Source organism: Pseudophryne corroboree, unplaced genomic scaffold (assembly GCF_028390025.1).
Source record: "Pseudophryne corroboree isolate aPseCor3 unplaced genomic scaffold, aPseCor3.hap2 scaffold_943, whole genome shotgun sequence".
Lineage (NCBI taxonomy): Eukaryota > Metazoa > Chordata > Amphibia > Anura > Myobatrachidae > Pseudophryne > Pseudophryne corroboree.
The window spans coordinates 3,076-24,748 of record NW_026970523.1 but is presented as its reverse complement, the minus strand read 5'-3'; the positions used below and the strand labels follow the sequence as shown (position 1 = coordinate 24,748).

The following is a 21,673-nucleotide window of genomic DNA, read 5'->3' as shown; positions in this document are numbered from 1 at the left end:
CAGCGACCCAAGTGGCCGACACAAACACCTGGCCCATCTAGGAGTGGCACTGCAGTGTCACGCAGGATGGCCCTTCCAAAAAACACTCCCCAAACAGCACATGACGCAAAGAAAAAAAGTGGCGCAATGAGGTAGCTGTGTGACTAAGCTCAGCGACCCAAGTGGACGACACAAACACCTGGCCCATCTAGGAGTGTCACTGCAGTGTCACGCAGGATGGCCCTTCCAAAAAACACTCCCCAAACAGCACATGACGCAAAGAAAAAAAGAGGCGCAATGAGGTAGCTGTGTGACTAAGCTCAGCGACCCAAGTGGCCGACACAAACACCTGGCCCATCTAGGAGTGGCACTGCAGTGTCACGCAGGATGGCCCTTCCAAAAAACACTCCCCAAACAGCACATGACGCAAAGAAAAATAAAAGAAAAAAGAGGTGCAAGGTGGAATTGCCTTGGGCCCTCCCACCCACCCTTATGTTGTATAAACAGGACATGCACACTTTAACCAACCCATCATTTCAGTGACAGGGTCTGCCACACGACTGTGACTGAAATGACGGGTTGGTTTGGACCCCCACCAAAAAAGAAGCAATAAATCTCTCCTTGCACAAACTGGCTCTATAGAGGCAAGATGTCCACCTCATCATCATCCTCCGATTCATCACCGTGTACATCCCCCTCCTCACAGATTATCAATTCGTCCCCACTGGAATCCACCATCTCAGCTCCCTGTATACTTTGTGGAGGCAATTGCTGCTGGTCAATGTCTCCACGGAGCAATTGATTATAATTCATTTTAATGAACATCATCTTCTCCACATTTTCTGGAAGTAACCTCGTACGCCGATTGCTGACAAGGTGAGCGGCGGCACTAAACACTCTTTCGGAGTACACACTTGTGGGAGGGCAACTTAGGTAGAATAAAGCCAGTTTGTGCAAGGGCCTCCAAATTGCCTCTTTTTCCTGCCAGTATACGTACGGACTGTCTGACGTGCCTACTTGGATGCGGTCACTCATATAATCCTCCACCATTCTTTCAATGGTGAGAGAATCATATGCAGTGACAGTAGACGACATGTCCGTAATCGTTGGCAGGTCCTTCAGTCCGGACCAGATGTCAGCATCAGCAGTCGCTCCAGACTGCCCTGCATCACCGCCAGCGGGTAGGCTCGGAATTCTGAGCCTTTTCCTCGCACCCCCAATTGCGGGAGACTGTGAAGGAGGAGCTGTTGACCGATCAAGTTCCGCTTGACTTGATAATTTTCTCACCAGCAGGTCTTTGAACCCCTGCAGACTTGTGTCTGCCGGAAAGAGAGATACAACGTAGGTTTTAAATCTAGGATCGAGCACGGTGGCCAAAATGTAGTGCTCTGATTTCAACAGATTGACCACCCGTGAATCCTGGTTAAGCGAATGAAGGGCTCCATCCACAAGTCCCACATGCCTAGCGGAATCGCTCTGTCTTAGCTCCTCCTTCAATGTCTCCAGCTTCTTCTGCAAAAGCCTGATGACGGGAATGACCTGACTCTGGCTGGCAGTGTCTGAACTGACTTCACGTGTGGCAAGTTCAAAGGTTGCAGAACCTTGCACAACGTTGAAATCATTCTCCACTGCGCTTGAGACAGGTGCATTCCACCTCCTATATCGTGGTCAGATGTATAGGCTTGAATGGCCTTTTGCTGCTCCTCCATCCTCTGAAGCATATAGAGGGTTGAATTCCACCTCGTTTCCACTTCTTGCTTCAGATGATGGCAGGGCAGGTTCAGGCGTTTTTGGTGTTGCTCCAGTCTTCTGTACATGGTGCCTGTACGCCGAAAGTGTCCCGCAATTCTTGTGGCCACCGACAGCATCTCTTGCACGCCCCTGTCGTTTTTTAAATAATTCTGCACCACCAAATTCAAGGTATGTGCAAAACATGGGACGTGCTGGAATTTGCCCAGATATAATGCACGCACAATATTGCTGGCGTTGTCCGATGCCACAAATCCACAGGAGAGTCCAATTGGGGTAAGCCATTCTGTGATGATCTTCCTCAGTTGCCGTAAGAGGTTTTCATCTGTGTGCGTATTCTGGAAAGCGGTGATACAAAGCGTAGCCTGCCTAGGAAAGAGTTGGCGTTTGCGAGATGCTGCTACTGGTGCCGCCGCTGCTGTTCTTGCGGCGGGAGTCAATACATCTACCCAGTGGGCTGTCACAGTCATATAGTCCTGAGTCTGCCCTGCTCCACTTGTCCACATGTCCGTGGTTAAGTGGACATTGGGTACAACTGCATTTTTTAGGACACTGGTGAGTCTTTTTCTGAGGTCTGTGTACATTTTCGGTATCGCCTGCCTAGAGAAATGGAACCTAGATAGTATTTGGTACCGGGGACACAGTACCTCAATCAAGTCTATAGTTGGCTCTGAAGTAATGATGGATACCGGAACCACGTTTCTCACTGCCCAGGATGCCAAGGCCTCAGTTATCCGCTTTGCAGCAGGATGACTGCTGTGATATTTCATCTTCCTCGCAAAGGACTGTTGGACAGTCAATTGCTTGGTGGAAGTAGTAAAAGTGGTCTTACGACTTCCCCTCTGGGATGACCATCGACTCCCAGCAGCAACAACAGCAGCGCCAGCAGCAGTAGGCGTTACACTCAAGGATGCATCGGAGGAATCCCAGGCAGGAGAGAACTCGTCAGAATTGCCAGTGACATGGCCTGCAGGACTATTGGCATTCCTGGGGAAGGAGGAAATTGACACTGAGGGAGTTGGTGGGGTGGTTTGCGTGAGCTTGGTTACAAGAGGAAGGGATTTACTGGTCAGTGGACTGCTTCCGCTGTCGCCCAAAGTTTTTGAACTTGTCACTGACTTATGATGAATGCGCTGCAGGTGACGTATAAGGGAGGATGTTCCGAGGTGGTTAACGTCCTTACCCCTACTTATTACAGCTTGACAAAGGCAACACACGGCTTGACACCTGTTGTCCGCATTTCTGTTGAAATACTTCCACACCGAAGAGCTGATTTTTTTGGTATTTTCACCAGGCATGTCAATGGCCATATTCCTCCCACGGACAACAGGTGTCTCGCCGGGTGCCTGACTTAAACAAACCACCTCACCATCAGAATCCTCCTTGTCAATTTCCTCCCCAGCGCCAGCAACACCCATATTCTCCTCATCCTGGTGTACTTCAACACTGACATCTTCAATCTGACTATCAGGAACTGGACTGCGGGTGCTCCTTCCAGCACTTGCAGGGGGCGTGCAAATGGTGGAAGGTGCATGCTCTTCACGTCCAGTGTTGGGAAGGTCAGGCATCGCAACCGACACAATTGGACTCTCCTTGTGGATTTGTGATTTTGAAGAACGCACAGTTCTTTGCTGTGCTTTTGCCAGCTTAAGTCTTTTCATTTTTCTAGTGAGAGGCTGAGTGCTTCCATCCTCATGTGAAGCTGAACCACTAGCCATGAAGATAGGCCAGGGCCTCAGCCGTTCCTTGCCACTCCGTGTGGTAAATGGCATATTGGCAAGTTTACGCTTCTCCTCCGACGATTTTTATTTAGATTTTTGAGTCATTTTTTTACTGATCTTTTGTGTTTTGGATTTTACATGCTCTGTACTATGACATTGGGCATCGGCCTTGGCAGACGACGTTGATGGAATTTCATCGTCTCGGCCATGACTAGTGGCAGCAGCTTCAGCACGAGGTGGAAGTGGATCTTGATCTTTCCCTATTTTTGGAACCTCAACATTTTTGTTCTCCATATTTTAATAGGCACAACTAAAAGGCACCTCAGGTAAACAATGGAGATGGATGGATACTAGTATACTTATGGATGACGAGTGACTGACGACACAGAGGTAGCTACAGCCGTGGACTACCGTACTGCGTCTGCTAGTATAGAGATGATAATTAATGATATAAAAAAAAATATATATATAACTACTGTAGGTATATATAATATAATGACGGACCTGGTGGACACTGTCAGCAGACTGCTAAACTACTAGTATGAAGAAGATAGAAAAAAACTTCCACCACAGGTAGGTAGGTATACAATTATGGACGAGCACTGACGACACAGAGATAGCCACAGCCGTGGCCTACCGTACTGCGTCTGCTAGTATAGAGATGATAATTAATGATATAAAAAAAAATATATATAACTACTGTAGGTATATATAATATAATGACGGACCTGGTGGACACTGTCAGCAGACTGCTAAACTACTAGTATGAAGAAGATAGAAAAAAAAAACCACCACAGTTAGGTATACAATTATGGACGAGTGACGACACAGAGGTAGGTACAGCCGTGGACTACCGTACTGCGTCTGCTAGTATAGATAATATACTAAATATATTACTACTGTAGGTATATAATATAATGACGGACCTGGTGGACACTGTCAGCAGACTCCTAAACTACTAGTATGAAGAAGATAGAAAAAAAAACTCCACCACAGGTAGGTATACAATTATGGACGAGCACTGACGACACAGAGGTAGGTACAGCCGTGGACTACCGTACTGCATCTGCTAGTATAGATAATATAATAAATATATTACTACTGTAGGTATATAATATAATGACGGACCTGGTGGACACTGTCAGCAGACTGCTAAACTACTAGTATGAAGAAGATAAAAAAAAAAACCCACCACAGGTAGGTAGGTATACAATTATGGACGAGCACTGACGACACAGAGATAGCCACAGCCGTGGACTACCGTACTGCGTCTGCTAGTATAGATAATATAATAAATATATTACTACTGTAGGTATATAATATAATGATGGACCTGGTGGACACTGTCAGTAGACTCCTAAACTACTAGTATGAAGAAGATAGAAAAAAAAAAACCACCACAGGTAGGTAGGTATACAATTATGGACGAGCACTGACGACACAGAGATAGCCACAGCCGTGGACTACCGTACTGCGTCTGCTAATATAGAGATGATAAAGATGAAAAAAAATATATAACACTACTGCAGGTAAATATTTATATAATATATGTATGACGGACCTGCTGGACACTGTCAGCAGAATGCATTTATAGAATAAAAAAAAAACACCACAGGAGTGTTTAACTTTTTCAGGCAGACAATATACTGGTGGTCACACTGGCAGCAAAAGTGTGCACTGTACTCCTGCTATAACTGCTCCCCAGTCTCCCCCACAATTAAGCTGTGTGAGCAGTGAGCACTCAGCACAGTCAGATATACATAGATGATATATCATGCAGCACACTGAGGCTGAGCACAGATATGGTATGTGTATCGTTTTTTTTCAGGCAGAGAACGGATTATAAATAATAAAACTGGTTGTCACTATCAGCAAAACTCTGCACTACTGAGTACTCCTGACAAGTTCAACTGCTCCCCAAATTAGTAGTAAATCAAATGTCACTCGTCTCTATCTTCTAATCTAAACGGAGAGGACGCCAGCCACGTCCTCTCCCTATCAATCTCAATGCACGTGTGAAAATGGCGGCGACGCGCGGCTCCTTATATAGAATCCAAGTCTCGTGAGAATCCGACAGCGGGATGATGACGTTCGGGCGCGCTCGGGTTAACCGAGCAAGGCGAGAGGATCCGAGTCTGCTCGAACCCGAGCAAAAAAGGGTGAAGTTCGGGCGGGTTCGGATTCCGAGGAACCGAACCCGCTCATCTCTTATGGCCACCCAGCATGACGCCTCCCTTCTTGACCATGCTGTAATTGCAGTCGCACTGCAGTTCAGCGTGATCATAAAAAATGGTGTAGCCTCCTGCTGGTGCAGACTGTATGTGCGCGCAGGAAGCCGCCACCATTTTTGTGATCACAGCGGCTGAATGTGATGTCATACAGCTGCTGTGACCACGCCCCCTGTGTCTCCTCCATTGCAGACCCCATTTTGAAGCCTTGCCCCCGCACCGCTCCATCCCTGACTTGGAAATGGAGTGTTGCTGACCCCCCTCTCCCCCCCTGCCCCGATTGACAGGCAGAGGCGATCGCATTCTCTGCGGGGTGCCGCAGAAAATGCAGGCACATGCGTATGCTCTTAGCAATTTTTGCAGTTGGATCACTTATTGTGATTGCAATCCAACCTGAATCAGGCCCTATTACCTATCACAATGCGCTGCGGGCAGTACAAAATTGGTTTAATATAGGAGAAAAACCCCCAGACCTGTGCTCCTTAACTGTACCTGGTGGCTAGTGGAGCGGCTGCCCAGTAATCAGTGTCCACGCCAGTGCGCACACGGTCCACCCCCTACGGCCACGCTCCCCTTCATCAGCGGCCTCGTGATCCGGAAGGGCGGTGTGTGTGTGACTGACCTTAGGAAGAAACCGGAGCCTCCGCTGCAGTGACCCAGCAACCAGGGCACGGGAGTATACAGCGCCGCTGGGAGTGATGAAGCTGCAGTAAAGATGTCTATTAGACCTAGCCTGCTGCAGCCCTTGTAGATTCTCATAAAACAAGTTCTTCTTTTCTTGTCAAAATGAATAGCTAAGAATTGGCTTCCTGAGGCAGGCCCCTGTTAAGTGGCCTGCTACTGAAGGCACCAACTACAAACTGAGCTCCCTGTTCATGGAAGCGGGGTTATAGAGGAGGATGCGCTGAGCATCTTGGGAACAGTCAAAAGCTTTGAGTCGGTTGGTGCCTCAGATCAAGATCCTACTCTACACCCCAATGTGAATCCTTGTGGAGTCCTGTGTACCCCACAGAAGAAATTAATGTGTCACACCCATTGGCAGCAACCTTAGAATAGCTGCTGATGGGCACAATTGAGAAAGGAAGGGGGGGGGGGACATTTGAATCCAGCACATAGATGCAATTCAAATATGTAATTTGTACCTTCCTATTTTAAAATATAATGGATGAACTTCACCCTGTGAGAACAATCTTCATGATCAAGAGATCTCATATGCAAAATAAGTATGAGTTGGGATAGGGCTGGGGAGGGTGGCTGCTCGGGCAGCCCCTCCCCCATCAAGTTAAGGAGATTCAACTGAGGAAGCACAAGGGAACTCTCGTCTGGGGACAACAACTGCAGGGAGACCACATCTTTTCAGATGAACATGGGAGGGCGGAAGGCTGCCTAATACTGAAGCACCATCAAATATCAAACCATATGCAACAACTAGTACAAGCATTCCTGGGGGAAGGTCTGCAGCAGACGGATTTGCATACGGTGATGTCATCCAAGCAGTGGGCCAAAGTTGGCTGGAACCCTCATCTGCATATGAAAAGAGAAAAGGGGCATGCAGGGCATGGCGGCCTTTTGCGGTGCTTGGATGACCCCTAGTTCGCATTAAACACCCCCACCCTCCTTTGGTGTGGGGCTCATGTTGGCTATGCCCCAGCCCCTGAAGCATTCAAGCTGATTTCTTGCAGCAGCTGGGCACTGTAACAGCTCCAGAGCTGCTCTGTAAGGCAACTAAAAGGGTGTGGGCCCTGCAGCACTACCTGTAGTTCGCATTGTGCGTTGGAAGGCACAAAGTAAGCAGACGGGAGAAGTCAGGATAGTGCGCAAGGGCATAGAAGGGAGTGGCTCCAGAAAAGAGAAGTGGAAACAGACAGCAAACTAGGCTGGAGAGAGACCTGAGACAAAGAGATCTGAATTATACGAGAGCCGACCAGGGGAAACACAAATTATGCAATCAAGTTTCCCACATTTGGGGAAATCACAGGAGCAGCACACCCAGAGTGCAATGGGTGAGCCTTGCCCTGGGAGAAGCACCTTCATGATCATAGTATCTCACCTGGCAGGTAAGTAGGAGTTGGGCTAGAGCTGGGGAGGGTCACTGCTCGGGCACCCCCCTGTCAAGTGAAGGAGATCCAACTGAGGCAGCACAAGGGAACTCTCGAAAGAAGAACAAGGCTAGAGGAATATATGAGACAAAGAAATCTGACTTTTACCAGAGCTGACCAGAGGAAAACACAAACACAGTCCCCCACTACCACAAAAAATGCAGGCGAGTTTCCCACATTTGGGGAAATCACAGGGGTCAGCATACCCAGAATGCAATGAATGAACCTCACCCTGGGTGAACAATCTTCATGACCATGGTGTCTCCTATGCAAAATAAGTATGATTTGGGATAGGGCTGGGAGGGCCGCTGCTCAGGCACATCTCTGTCAAGTAAAGGAGATTCAACTGAGGCAGCACAAGGGAACTCTCATCTGGGGACAACAACTGCAGGGAGAACACATATTTTCAGATGAACATGGGAGGGCAGAAGGCTGCCTAATACTGAAGCACCCCCAAACAACAAACCAAATGCAACAACTAGTGCAAGCATTCCTGGGGCAAGGCCTGCAGCAGATGGATTTGCATATGGTGATGTCATCCAAGCAGTGGGTCAAAGTTGGCTTCAACCCTCATCTGCATATGAAAAGAGAAAAGGGGCGTGCAGGGCATGGCGGCCTTTTGCGGTGCTTGGATTACCCCTAGTTCGCATTAAACACCCCCACCCACCTTTGGTGTGGGGCTCATGTTGGCCATGCCCCATCCCCTGAAGCATTCAAGCTGATTTCTTGCAGCAGCTGGGCACTGTAACAGCTCCAGAGCTGCTCTTTAAGGCAAGTAAAAGATTGTGTGGGCCCTGCAGCACTACCTGTAGTTTGCATTGTGCATTGGAAGGCACAAAGTAAGCAGACGGGAGGAGAAGTCAGGATAGTGCACAAGGGTATAGAAGGGAGGGGCTCAAGATAAAAGAAGTGGAAACAGACAGCAAACTAGGCTGGAGAGAGACCTGAGACAAAGAGATCTGAATTATACGAGAGCCGACCAGAGGAAACACAAATTATGCAGTCAAGTGTCCCACATTTGGGGAAATCGTAGGAGCAGCACACCCAGAGTGCAATGGGTGAGCCTTGCCCTGGGAGAAGCACCTTCCTGATCATAGTATCTCACCTGGCAGGTAAGTAGGAGTTGGGCTAGAGCTGGGGAGGGTCGCTGCTCGGGCACCCCCCTGTCAAGTGAAGGAGATCCACCTGAGGCAGCACAAGGGAACTCTCGAAAGAAGAACAAGGCTAGAGGAAAATCTGAGACAAAGAAATCTGAGTTTTAACAGAGCTGACCAGAGGAAAACACAAACACAGTCCCCCACTACCACAAATAATGCAGTCGAGTTTCCCACATTTGGGTAAATCACAGGGGTCAGCATACCCAAAATGCAATGAATGAACCTCACCCTGGGAGAACAATCTTCATGACCATGGTATCTCCTATGCAAAATAAGTATGATTTGGGATAGGGCTGGGGAGGGCCGCTGCTCATGCACATCTCTGTCAAGTAAAGGAGATTCAACTGAGGCAGCACAAGGGAACTCTCATCTGGGGACAACAACTGCAGGGAGAACACATATTTTCAGATGAACATGGGAGGGCAGAAGGCTGCCTAATACTGAAGCACCCCCAAACAACAAACCAAATGCAACAACTAGTGCAAGCATTCCTGGGGGAAGTTCTGCAGAAGACGGATTTGCATACGGTGATGTCATCCAAGCAGTGGGCCAAAGTTGGCTGGAACCCTCATCTGCATATGAAAAGAGAAAAGGGGTATGCAGGGCATGGCGGCCTTTTGCGGCGCTTGGATGACCCTTAGTTCGCATTAAACACCCCCACCCTCCTTCGGTGTGGGGCTCATGTTGGCCATGCCACATCCCCTGAAGCATTCAAGCTGATTTCTTGCAGCAGCTTGGCACTGTATCAGCTCCAGAGCTGCTCTGTAAGGCAAGTAAAAGGGTGTGGGCCCTGCAGCACTACCTGTAGTTTGCATTGTGCATTGGAAGGCACAAAGTAAGCAGACAGGAGGAGAAGTCAGGATAGTGCACAAGGGTATAAAAGCGAGTTTCCCACATTTGGGAAAATCACAGGGGTCAGCATACCCAGAATGCAATGAATGAACCTCACCCTGGGAGAACAATCTTCATGACCATGGTATCTCCTATGCAAAATAAGTATGATTTGGGATAGGGCTGGGGAGGGCCGCTGCTTAGGCACATCTCTGTCAAGTAAAGGAGATTCAACTGAGGCAGCACAAGGGAACTCTCATCTGGGGACAACAACTGCAGGGAGAACACATATTTTCAGATAAAAATCTTGGTCATGCTCTGGTTTCTCTTCAGAACGAACAAATCTTTCGCCTTTTATTAAAGATTTCCGTGGAGAGGAGCAAAACCGAGTTTTATCTCAATTTTTGCATGCCCCATCTTTTTGGGGTTTCTTTTATCGGTTTAAAGATAGAATGAGTGTGCTTTAATGTAAGCTCATTTGCATAGAAATGACAGTAAATGTTTGTTTCTTTTCAAACAGAACTTTCTTGACCATGCTACTTGCTTGAAAGATCTGGGAGCACATGGAATACAGTACAAACCATGCTTATAGCAAGGAGAAGCCAGGTGAGAAATCTGCTTACTTTCAAGTTGGGCGCTCACTTTGATCTGAATGAGGACTGCTGGCACAGCATTTAGGCGACAGGTGGAATCTTGGTCATGCTCTGGTTTCTCTTCAGAACGAACAAATCTTTCGCCTTTTATTAAAGATTTCTGTGGAGAGGAGCAAAACTGAGTTTTATCTCAATTTTTGCATGCCCCATATTATTGGGGTTTCTTTTATCAGTTTCTTGTTAGCTTTAATGTAAGTTTATTTGCATAACAATGACTATAAATGTCTGTTTCTTTTCAAGCAGAACTTTCTTGACCATTCTAATTGCTTGAAAGATCTGGGAGCACATGGAAAAGAGTACAAACCATGCTTATAGCAAGGGGAAGCCTGGTGAGAAATCTGCTTTCTTTCTTTCAAATTGGGTGCTCACTTTGCGCTGAATGAGGACTGCTGGCATGGCACTCAGGCGACAGGTGGAATCTTAGTCATACTCTGGTTTCTCTTCAAAACGAACAGATCTTTCGCCTTTTACTAAAGATTTCCGTGGAGAGGAGCAAAACTGAGTTTTATCTCAATTTTTGCATGCTCCGTCTTATTGGGGTTTCTTTTATCGGTTTAAAGATAGAACGAGTGTGCTTTAATGTAAGCTCATTTGCATAGAAATGACAGTAAATGTTTGTTTCTTTTCAAACAGAACTTTCTTGACTATACTAAATGCTTGAAAGATCTGGGAGCACATGGAAAAGAGTACAAACCATGTTTATAGCAAGGGGAAGCCTGGTGAGAAATCTGCTTTCTTTCTTTCAAATTGGGTGCTCACTTTGAGCTGAATGAGGACTGCTGGCATGGCACTCAGGCGACAGGTGGAATCTTGGTCATGTTCTGGTTTCTCTTCAGAACGAACAAATCTTTCGCCTTTTACTAAAGATTTCCGTGGAGAGGAGCAAAACTGAGTTTTATCTCAATTTTTGCATGCCCCATCTTATTGGGATTTTATTTTATCGGTTTAAAGATAGAACGAGTGTGCTTTAATGTAAGCTCATTTGCATAGAAATGACAGTAAATGTTTGTTTCTTTTCAAACAGAACTTTCTTGACCACACTAATTGCTTGAAAGATCTGGGAGCACATGGAAAAGAGTACAAACCATGTTTATAGCAAGGGGAAGCCTGGTGAGAAATCTGCTTTCTTTCTTTCAAATTGGGTGCTCACTTTGAGCTGAATGAGGATTGCTGGCATGGCACTCAGGCGACAGGTGGAATCTTGGTCATGTTCTGGTTTCTCTTCAAAACGAACAGATCTTTCGCCTTTTACTAAAGATTTCCGTGGAGAGGAGCAAAACTGAGTTTTATCTCAATTTTTGCATGCTCCGTCTTATTGGGGTTTCTTTTATCGGTTTAAAGATAGAACGAGTGTGCTTTAATGTAAGCTCATTTGCATAGAAATGACAGTAAATGTTTGTTTCTTTTCAAACAGAACTTTCTTGACTATACTAATTGCTTGAAAGATCTGGGAGCACATAGAAAAGAGTACAAACCATGTTTATAGCAAGGGGAAGCCTGGTGAGAAATCTGCTTTCTTTCATTCAAATTGGGTGCTCACTTTCAGCTGAATGAGAACTGCTGGCATGGCACTCAGGCGACAGGTGGAATCTTGGTCATGCTCTGGTTTCTCTTCAGAACTAACAAATATTTCGCCTTTTATTAAAGATTTCCGTGGAGAGGAGCAAAACTGAGTTTTATCTCAATTTTTGCATGCCCCATATTATTGGGGTTTCTTTTATCAGTTTAAAGACAGAACGAGTGTGCTTTCTTGTTAGCTTTAATGTAAGTTTATTTGCATAACAATGACAGTAAATGTTGTTTCTTTTCAAACAGAACTTTCTTGACCATGCTACTTGCTTAAAGGTCTGGGAGCACATGGAAAACAGTACAAACCATGCAGTATCACAAGAGCCTTTATTTGATCTTTCATGAAGATAGAGCAGAATTGAGGACACGTCAACAATTTCTGCCGAAGGTGGTTCATCTTTCCACATGGTGCCTTTGGCCACTGACACCTTCGTTGAGTCAAAGTCTCTGGCTGTGGTCAGAACTTTGAAAATGTATGTCACCAGAACGGTTCAGATTAGGAAAACAGAGGCTCTGTTTGTCCTGTATGCTCCCAACAGGATTTGGTGTCCTGCTTCCATGCAGACCATTATGCGCTGGATCTGTGGTAAGATTCAGCATGCTCGTTCCACGGCAGGATTGCCGTTACTGAAGTAGGTGAAGACCCATTCTACTAGAAAGGTGGGTTCATCCTTGGCAGCTGGTCGGGGAGTCTCGGCATTGCAACTTTGCCGAGCAGCTATTTAGTAAACACTTTTGCTAAGTTTTACAAGTTTGATACCTTGGCTGATGATAACCTTAAGTTGGGTCATTCGGTGCTGCAGAGTCGTACGCACTCTCCCACCCGTTCAAGAGCTTTGGTATAACCCCATGGTTCTTAATGTGACCCCAGCATCCTCTAGGTCGTATGAGAAAATAGGATTTTAATACCTACCGGTAAATCCTTTTCTCTTAGTCTGTAGAGGATGCTGGGCACCCGTCCCAGTCCATACTGTGTCTGCAGTTATTACTTGTGGTTATACACATGTTGTGTTATGGTTCTGGTCAGCTTTTTGCTGCAATTGTTCATGCCGTTGGCTTGTGTTCTGTTGAATGCCACGTTCTGCGGCATGTTTAAGGTGTGAGCTGGTAAGATGCTCACCTTAGTTTAACAATAAATCCTTTCCTCGAAATGTCCGTCTCCCTGGGCACAGTTCCTATAACTGGAGTCTGGAGGAGGGGCATAGAGGGAGGAGCCAGTTCACACCCTTTGAAAGTCTTAAAGTGCCCATGTCTCTTGCGGATCCCGTCTATACCCCATGGTTCTTAATGTGACCCCAGCATCCTCTACGGACTAAGAGAAAAGAATGCCCTTGCGCACTATCCTGACTTCTCCTCCCGTCTGCTTACTTTGTGCCTTCCAACGCACAATGCGAACTACAGGTGGTGCTGCAGGGCCCACACCCTTTTACTTGCCTTACAGAACAGCTCTGGAGCTGTTACAGTGCCCAGCTGCTGCAAGAAATCAGCTTGAATGCTTCAGGGGATGGGGCATGGCCAACATGAGCCCCACACCAAAGGAGGGTGGGGGTGTTTAATGTGAACTAGGGGTCATCCAAGCACTGCAAAAGGCCGCCATGCCCTGCATGCCCCTTTTCTCTTTTCATATGCAGATGAGGGTTCCAGTCAACTTTGGCCCACTGCTTGGATAACATCACCGTATGCAAATCTGTCTGCTGCAGACCTTCCCCCAGGAATGCTTGTACTAGTTGTTGCATATGGTGCTTCAGTATTAGGCAGCCTTCCGCCCTCCCATGTTCATCTGAAAAGATGTGGTCTCCCTGCAGTTGTTGTCCCCAGACGAGAGTTCCCTTGTGCTTCCTCAGTTGAATCTCCTTAACTTGATGGGGGAGGTGCTGCCCGAGCAGCCCTCCCCAGCCCTATCCCAACTCATATTTATTTTGCATATGAGATCTCTTGATCATGAAGATTGTTCTCACAGGGTGAGGTTCATCCATTATATTTTAAAATAGGAAGGTACGAATTACATATTTGAATTGCATCTATGTGCTGGATTCAAATGTCCCCCCCCCCTTCCTTTCTCAATTGTGCCCGTCAGCAGCTATTCTAAGGTTGCTGCCAATGGGTGTGACACATTAATTTCTTCTGTGGGGTACACTGGACTCCACAAGGATTCACATTGGGGTGTAGAGTAGGATCTTGATCTGAGGCACCAACCGGCTCAAAGCTTTTGACTGTTCCCAAGAAGCTCAGTGCATTCTCCTCTATAACCCCGCTTCCATGAACAGGGAGCTCAGTTTGTAGTTGGTGCCTTCAGTAGCAGGCCAATTAACAGGGGCCTGCCTCAGGCAGCCTATTCTTAGCTATTAATTTTGACAAGAAAAGAAGAACTTGTTTTATGAGAATCTACAAGGGCTGCAGCAGGCTAGGTCTAATAGACATCTTTACTGCAGCTTCATCACTCCCAGCGGCGCTGTATACTCCCGTGCCCTGGTTGCTGGGTCACTGCAGCGGAGGCTCCGGTTTCATCCTAAGGTCAGTCACACACACACCACCCTTCCGGATCACGAGGCCGCTGCTGAAGGGGAGCGAGGCCGTAGGGGGTGGGCCGTGTGCGCACTGCGGTGGACACTGATTACTGGGCAGCCGCTCCACTAGCCACCAGGTACAGTTAAGGAGCACAGGTCTGGGGGTTTTTCTCCTATATTAACCCAATTTTGTACTGCCCGCAGCGCATTGTGATAGGTAATAGGGCCTGATTCAGGTTGGATTGCAATCACAATAAGCGATCCAACTGCAAAAATTGCTAAGAGCATACGCATGTGCCTGCATTTTCTGCGGCACCCCGCAGAGAATGTGATCGCCTCTGCCTGTCAATCGGGGCGGGGAAGGGGGGGAGAGGTGGGTCAGCAACACTCCATTTCCAAGTCAGGGATGGAGCGGTGCGGGGGCAAGACTTCAAAATGGGGTCTGCAACGGAGGAGACACAGGGGGCGTGGTCACAGCGACTGTATGACATCACATTCAGCCGCTGTGATCACAAAAATGGTGGCGGCTTCCTGCGCGCACATACAGTCTGCACCAGCAGGAGCCTACACCATTTTTTATGATCACGCTGAACTGCAGTGCGACTGCAATTACAGCATGGTCAAGAAGGGAGGCGTCATGCTGGGTGGCCATGCCCTGTCACTTTGCAGGAGCCAGCACCGCTCACACACTAGTCCCCGGGTGCAGCCCCCAACCCCCGGGACACCCGGAGCAACAAAATGTAGATTCAGGCCACCAGGCCACGCCCCTACCTATGAAACCATGCCTCCTTTTTACCATTGCACTGCTTATCTGCGCGCACTGCATTACAATCTCCCTCGCCACCTCTCTGGGTGTCACCAGTGATAGTGACACCTCTGCCATGCTTGTAGCAGCTGGTCCTAAGATCTACGCCTCAAACCCTGAGTGTTTGCCCTTGTGACTTGTTGATCATCATAGCGAAGCAGATGCTTACAGAAAACTGCAGGGGCTTAGATTGAAAATAAAAAAATTTATAGGGTATAAGGTAGAGAGGAGCGGGTTCGGTTCTCCGAGAACCGAATTCCCCACGAACTCCACGTGGTTTACACTGGTCCGAGGCAGGCTCGGTTGTTCCCGCCTGACTCGGAAAACCTGAACAAGGGAAAATGTCATCATCCCGCTGTCGGATTCTCGCGAGATTCGGATTCCATATAAAGAGCTGCGCGTTGCTGCCATTTTTACTCGTGCATTGAAGAGAGAGCGGAGAGGACGTGGCTATGTTCTCTCAGTGGAAATCTCAATATCAGTGCTCAGTATCAGTGGTTACTTATTGCTGCTCAGTAATACTAGTAGTGTGTCTCTCCTGCTCAGTGTCAGTTCTCAGTAGTATCCTCATCAGTGCTCAGTATCACTGTTCATTGTCTTGTGCTGCATTGTGTTGCTCAGCATAATACAGTACATTACTAATAGTCCAGTGCTGCATCTTGCTGCTCAGTGTCAGTTCTAGTATCCTCATCAGTGCTCACTATCACTGCTCATTGCATTGTGGTGTTCTGTATACTACAATAACATAGTAATATAGTAACATAGTTTTTGAGGTTGAATAGAGGCAAATTGCCCATCGTGTTCAACCTGTTTTAAGTTGTGATGATTCTACATACTTGCTGAATAATGTTTTATGACTAGTTAGCTACTATAACTCATGTTACCCCCGGATTAACCATGTTGATATTTTAAGTATTATAACCTTGGATAGCTTTTTCATTCAGAAATGTATCCATTCCTTTTTTAAATCCAATTACAGAGTCCGCCATTACCACCTTCCCTGGCAGGGAATTCCACATCCTGATTGCCCTAACAGTGAAGAAACCTTTCCTCCATTGCGTTCTGAACTTTCCTCCAGTCGCAGCGAGTGACCACGTGTTCTTTTAATAAATAATTCCTCTGATAACTCTTTGTTATGTATCTTTACATATTTGAAGATATTAATAATATCTCCTCTTAGGCACCTCTTTTCTAGTGTATAAATATTCAGCCTAGTAAGTCTTTCCTTATAGTCCAGTACTTTAAGGCCTTTAATCAATTTAGTCTTCAGGATCTCTGACACTTCCATGAGCAGCAGAGTAGTGCAATGGAAGCATGCTGGGCCCATAACCCAGAGGTCGATTGATCGAAACTATCCTCTGCTATGTGCATTTTTTTTTTTATAATTAAAGTAATCAAAAACTGGGATTGATATTTTGGCACTTTTATTTTTACTTAAAGTACAATAACTTTTATCATTTTAATTTGTTTTAATAGTATATTGACAGCATTGTTTTCTTTAAAAAATCCACTTAATTTTCTTTACCCTATTACTGAAATGGTAATTGACAAAAACAAACTACATTGTCACCAGAAGAGCAATGCAAAATGTACAAGTGATATATGAAAATCATCTTCCATCTTGAATTTCAATGATGCATTGGGACAACAATTTGTGAGAAACATCTTCACCCATAAAGAAAGATTTTCTTAATTCCTTACCTGTGTGCTGATTAGATATCACCTTGTTTTCACATTAAACAGACTTCCCCATGAGGAAGCAGCAAGGATGCAGTGACGTTTCCTGGTGTCAACCTGTATTATTTCAGTAGACATTGAAATGAGGATGCATCTTTGATGCCTTTCCAATGAAGCAAGTTTAATTCAGTAATAGGTGAAAAACCATTCCTACAAAGGTGTTAATCAGAGACTTGGCTTTGTGGACACTTTTCAGAGAGCAAATTTGTTAGCATAAACATAAAATCAGAAAATGAAGAGCTGTTTAATCACTCAATTGGACTTTTCTGCCAGCATAATTTTTTTTCTCTGCAACTCACTGCTAAATTGTGCTTCCTAGCTGTTTTTTTATAAAATCACTTAATCAAATCTAACTCTGATTACATCAGAGAAGGCCAGGTACCCTACACCATAAGGGGGGTTTTTGAAATTTTGACTTGTCTACTTAAAGATCACCAAAATCTGATTACAAGGTCAATTACATCCCTGGGTGGGATTGAACCACCAACCTTTTGGTTAATAGCCAAACATGCTAACCGATTGCGCCACAGAGACACCTTGCGAAAGTCAATACTGACAAAGGCTAATAAGCATTCATCTAGAACGTTTCCTAGAAAAACTTTAAAAAGTCAATAATCTGGAGAATTTTTGTAAGAAACACATTGGTACTTTCCCATGATGAGTGAGTGCTTCAGGATTTCTTGCACTTACATGGGCTATTAACCAAAAGGTTGGTGGTTCAATCCCACCCAGGGATGTAATTGACCTTGTCATCAGATTTTGGTGATCTTTAAGTAGACAAGTCAAAATTTCAAACCCCCTCTTATGGTGTAGGGTACCTGGCCTTCTCTGACGTAATCAGAGTTAGATTTAATTAAGTGATTTTATAAAAAACAGCTAGGAAGCACAATTTAGCAGTGGGTTGCAGAGAAAAAAATAACATTTTAAACCTACCGGTAATTTTTTTTTCTCGTAGTCCGTAGAGGATGATGGGGACTCCGTAAGGACCATGGGGGATAGACGGGCTCCGCAGCAGACATGGGCACTTTAAGAAAGACTTTAGATCTGGGTGTGCACTGGCTCCTCCCTCTATGCCCCTCCTCCATACCTCAGTTAGAGAAACTGTGCCCAGAGGAGACGGACAGTACGAGGAAAGGATTTTTGTTAATCCAAGGTCAAGATTCATACCAGCCACACCAATCACACCGTATAACTTGTGATATACTACCCAGTTAACAGTATGAAAACAACATAGCATCAGTCCAAGACCGATGAAAACTAACATATAACCCTTATGTAAGCAATAACTATATACAAGTCTTGCAGAAGTAGACCGCACTTGGGACGGGCACCCAGCATCCTCTACGGACTACGAGAAAAAGATTTACCGGTAGGTTTAAAATCTTATTTTCTCTTACGTCCTAGAGGATGCTGGGGACTCCGTAAGGACCATGGGGATTATACCAAAGCTCCCAAACGGGCAGGAGAGTGCGGATGACTTTGCAGCACCGATTGAGCAAACAGGAGGTCCTCCTCAGCCAGGGTATCAAACTTATAGAACTTTGCAAAGGTGTTTGAACCAACTTTGACCCACTGCTTGGATGACATCACCATATGCAAATCCATCTGCGGCAGGCCTTCCCCCAGGAATGCTTGCACTAGTTGTTGCATTTGGTTTGTTGTTTGGGGGTGCTTCAGTATTAGGCAGCCTTCTGCCCTCCCATGTTCATCTGAAAATATGTGTTCTCCCTGCAGTTGTTGTCCCCAGATGAGAGTTCCCTTGTGCTGCCTCAGTTGAATCTCCTTTACTTGACAGAGATGTGCCTGAGCAGCGGCCCTCCCCAGCCCTATCCCAAATCATACTTATTTTGCATAGGAGATACCATGGTCATGAAGATTGTTCTCCCAGGGTTAGGTTAATTCATTGCATTCTGGGTATGCTGACCCCTGTGATTTCCCCAAATGTGGGAAACTCAACTGCATTATTTGTGGTAGTGGGGGACTGTGTTTGTGCTTTCCTCTGGTCAGCTCTGGTAAAAGTCAGATTTCTTTGTCTCAGATCTTCCTCTAGCCTTGTTCTTCTTTCGAGAGTTCCCTTGTGCTGCCTCAGTTGGATCTCCTTCACTTGACAGGGGGGTGCCCGAGCAGCGACCCTCCCCAGCTCTAGCCCAACTCCTACTTACCTGCCAGGTGAGATACTATGATCATGAAGATGCTTCTCCCAGGGCAAGGCTCACCCATTGCACTCTGGGTGTGCTGCCCCTGCGATTTCCCCAAATGTGGGAAACTTGACTGCATAATTTGTGTTTCCCCTGGTCGGCTCTCATATAATTCAGATCTCTTTGTCTCAGGTCTCTCTCCAGCCTAGTTTGCTGTCTGTTTCCACTTCTTTTTTCTTGAGCCCCTCCCTTCTATACCCTTGTGCACTATCCTGACTTCTCCCGTCTGCTTACTTTGTGCCTTCCAACGCACAATACAAACTACAGGTAGTGCTGCAGGGCCCACACCCTTTTACTTGCTTTATAGAGCAGCTCTGGAGCTGTTACAGTGCCCAGCTGCTGCAAGAAATCAGCTTGAATGCTTCAGGGGCTGGGGCATAGCCAACATGAGCCCCACACCGAAGGAGGGTGGAGGTGTTTAATGCGAACTAGGGGTCATCCAAGCGCCGCAAAAGGCCGCCATGCCCTGCACACCCCTTTATTCTTTTCATATGCAGACGAGGGTTGAAGCCAACTTTGACCCACTGCTTGGATGACATCACCATATTCAAATCCATCTGCTGCAGGCCTTCCCCCAGGAATGCTTGCACTAGTTGTTGCATTTGGTTTGTTGTTTGGGGGTGCTTCAGTATTAGGCAGCCTTCTGCCCTCCCATGTTCATCTGAAAATATGTGTTCTCCCTGCAGTTGTTGTCCCCAGATGAGAGTTCCCTTGTGCTGCCTCAGTTGAATCTCCTTTACTTGACAGAGATGTGCCTGAGCAGCGGCCCTCCCCAGCCCTATCCCAAATCATACTTATTTTGCATAGGAGATACCATGGTCATGAAGATTGTTCTCCCAGGGTTAGGTTCATTCATTGCATTCTGGGTATGCTGACCCCTGTGATTTCCCCAAATGTGGGAAACTCAACTGCATTATTTGTGGTAGTGGGGGACTGTGTTTGTGCTTTCCTCTGGTCAGCTCTGGTAAAAGTCAGATTTCTTTGTCTCAGATCTTCCTCTAGCCTTGTTCTTCTTTCGAGAGTTCCCTTGTGCTGCCTCAGTTGGATCTCCTTCACTTGACAGGGGGGTGCCCGAGCAGCGACCCTCCCCAGCTCTAGCCCAACTCCTACTTACCTGCCAGGTGAGATACTATGATCATGAAGATGCTTCTCCCAGGGCAAGGCTCACCCATTGCACTCTGGCTGTGCTGCCCCTGCGATTTCCCCAAATGTGGGAAACTTGACTGCATAATTTGTGTTTCCCCTGGTCGGCTCTCATATAATTCAGATCTCTTTGTCTCAGGTCTCTCTCCAGCCTAGTTTGCTGTCTGTTTCCACTTCTTTTTTCTTGAGCCCCTCCCTTCTATACCCTTGTGCACTATCCTGACTTCTCCCATCTGCTTACTTTGTGCCTTCCAACGCACAATGCAAACTACAGGTAGTGCTGCAGGGCCCACACCCTTTTACTTGCTTTACAGAGCAGCTCTGGAGCTGTTACAGTGCCCAGCTGCTGCAAGAAATCAGCTTGAATGCTTCAGGGGCTGGGGCATAGCCAACATGAGCCCCACACCGAAGGAGGGTGGAGGTGTTTAATGTGAACTAGGGGTCATCCAAGCGCCGCAAAAGGCCGCCATGCCCTGCACACCCCTTTTTTCTTTTCATATGCAGACGAGGGTTGAAGCCAACTTTGACCCACTGCTTGGATGACATCACCATATGCAAATCCATCTGCTGCAGGCCTTCCCACAGGAATGCTTGCACTAGTAGTTGCATTTGGTTCGTTGTTTGGGGGTGCTTCAGTTTTAGGCAGCCTTCTGCCCTCCCATGTTCATCTGAAAATATGTGTTCTCCCTGCAGTTGTTGTCCCCAGATGAGAGTTCCCTTGTGCTGCCTCAGTTGAATCTCCTTTACTTGACAGAGATGTGCCTGAGCAGCGGCCCTCCCCAGCCCTATCCCAAATCATACTTATTTTGCATAGGAGATACCTTGGTCATGAGGATTTTTCTCCCAGGGTGAGGTTCATTCATTGCATTCTGGGTATGCTGACCCCTGTGATTTCCCCAAATGTGGGAAACTCGACTGCATTATTTGTGGTAGTGGGGGACTGTGTTTGTGCTTTCCTCTGGTCAGCTCTGGTAAAAGTCAGATTTCTTTGTCTCAGATCTTCCTCTAGCCTTGTTCTTCTTTCGAGAGTTCCCTTGTGCTGCCTCAGTTGGATCTCCTTCACTTGACAGGGGGTGCCCAAGCAGCAATCCTCCACAGCTCTAGCCCAACTCCTACTTACCTGCCAGGTGAGATACTATGATCTTCACTGTTAGGGCAATCAGGATGTGGAATTCCCTGCCAGGGAAGGTGGTAATGGCGGACTCTGTAATTGGATTTAAAAAAGGAATGGATACATTTCTGAATGAAAAAGCTATCCAAGGTTATAATACTTAAAATATCAACATGGTTAATCCGG

At 46.5% G+C, this 21,673-nt stretch overlaps 14 non-coding genes and 3 pseudogenes across 14 annotated transcripts; 11 read left to right on the top strand and 6 right to left on the bottom strand.

The window, feature by feature from the left end:
- Nucleotides 1–7,579: 7,579 nt before the first annotated feature.
- On the bottom strand, nucleotides 7,580–7,742 carry LOC135047847 (U1 spliceosomal RNA). Its single transcript, XR_010239824.1, has one exon. It is a non-coding gene; the product is annotated as a U1 spliceosomal RNA (small nuclear RNA).
- Nucleotides 7,743–7,894: 152 nt separating this feature from the next.
- On the bottom strand, nucleotides 7,895–8,058 carry LOC135047940 (U1 spliceosomal RNA). The gene has a single exon (XR_010239908.1). It is a non-coding gene; the product is annotated as a U1 spliceosomal RNA (small nuclear RNA).
- Nucleotides 8,059–8,733: 675 nt separating this feature from the next.
- LOC135047826 (U1 spliceosomal RNA) lies at nucleotides 8,734–8,896 on the bottom strand. Its single transcript, XR_010239810.1, has one exon. It is a non-coding gene; the product is annotated as a U1 spliceosomal RNA (small nuclear RNA).
- Nucleotides 8,897–9,048: 152 nt separating this feature from the next.
- On the bottom strand, nucleotides 9,049–9,212 carry LOC135047906 (U1 spliceosomal RNA). Its single transcript, XR_010239875.1, has one exon. It is a non-coding gene; the product is annotated as a U1 spliceosomal RNA (small nuclear RNA).
- A 593-nt stretch (nucleotides 9,213–9,805) lies between these two features.
- Nucleotides 9,806–9,933, bottom strand: LOC135047866 (U1 spliceosomal RNA; annotated as a pseudogene).
- A 144-nt stretch (nucleotides 9,934–10,077) lies between these two features.
- LOC135047881 (U5 spliceosomal RNA) lies at nucleotides 10,078–10,193 on the top strand. The gene has a single exon (XR_010239850.1). It is a non-coding gene; the product is annotated as a U5 spliceosomal RNA (small nuclear RNA).
- Nucleotides 10,194–10,463: 270 nt separating this feature from the next.
- On the top strand, nucleotides 10,464–10,579 carry LOC135047888 (U5 spliceosomal RNA). The gene has a single exon (XR_010239857.1). It is a non-coding gene; the product is annotated as a U5 spliceosomal RNA (small nuclear RNA).
- Nucleotides 10,580–10,843: 264 nt separating this feature from the next.
- On the top strand, nucleotides 10,844–10,959 carry LOC135047876 (U5 spliceosomal RNA). Its single transcript, XR_010239845.1, has one exon. It is a non-coding gene; the product is annotated as a U5 spliceosomal RNA (small nuclear RNA).
- Nucleotides 10,960–11,233: 274 nt separating this feature from the next.
- On the top strand, nucleotides 11,234–11,349 carry LOC135047878 (U5 spliceosomal RNA). Its single transcript, XR_010239847.1, has one exon. It is a non-coding gene; the product is annotated as a U5 spliceosomal RNA (small nuclear RNA).
- A 275-nt stretch (nucleotides 11,350–11,624) lies between these two features.
- Nucleotides 11,625–11,740, top strand: LOC135047887 (U5 spliceosomal RNA). The gene has a single exon (XR_010239856.1). It is a non-coding gene; the product is annotated as a U5 spliceosomal RNA (small nuclear RNA).
- A 274-nt stretch (nucleotides 11,741–12,014) lies between these two features.
- LOC135047892 (U5 spliceosomal RNA) lies at nucleotides 12,015–12,130 on the top strand. Its single transcript, XR_010239861.1, has one exon. It is a non-coding gene; the product is annotated as a U5 spliceosomal RNA (small nuclear RNA).
- Nucleotides 12,131–17,495: 5,365 nt separating this feature from the next.
- Nucleotides 17,496–17,569, bottom strand: TRNAN-AUU (transfer RNA asparagine (anticodon AUU)). The gene has a single exon. It is a non-coding gene; the product is annotated as a tRNA-Asn (tRNA).
- Nucleotides 17,570–18,873: 1,304 nt separating this feature from the next.
- Nucleotides 18,874–19,037, top strand: LOC135047901 (U1 spliceosomal RNA). The gene has a single exon (XR_010239870.1). It is a non-coding gene; the product is annotated as a U1 spliceosomal RNA (small nuclear RNA).
- A 152-nt stretch (nucleotides 19,038–19,189) lies between these two features.
- LOC135047830 (U1 spliceosomal RNA) lies at nucleotides 19,190–19,331 on the top strand (annotated as a pseudogene).
- A 692-nt stretch (nucleotides 19,332–20,023) lies between these two features.
- LOC135047860 (U1 spliceosomal RNA) lies at nucleotides 20,024–20,187 on the top strand. The gene has a single exon (XR_010239833.1). It is a non-coding gene; the product is annotated as a U1 spliceosomal RNA (small nuclear RNA).
- A 152-nt stretch (nucleotides 20,188–20,339) lies between these two features.
- Nucleotides 20,340–20,481, top strand: LOC135047850 (U1 spliceosomal RNA; annotated as a pseudogene).
- A 692-nt stretch (nucleotides 20,482–21,173) lies between these two features.
- On the top strand, nucleotides 21,174–21,337 carry LOC135047937 (U1 spliceosomal RNA). The gene has a single exon (XR_010239905.1). It is a non-coding gene; the product is annotated as a U1 spliceosomal RNA (small nuclear RNA).
- The last annotated feature ends 336 nt before the right edge of the window (nucleotides 21,338–21,673 follow it).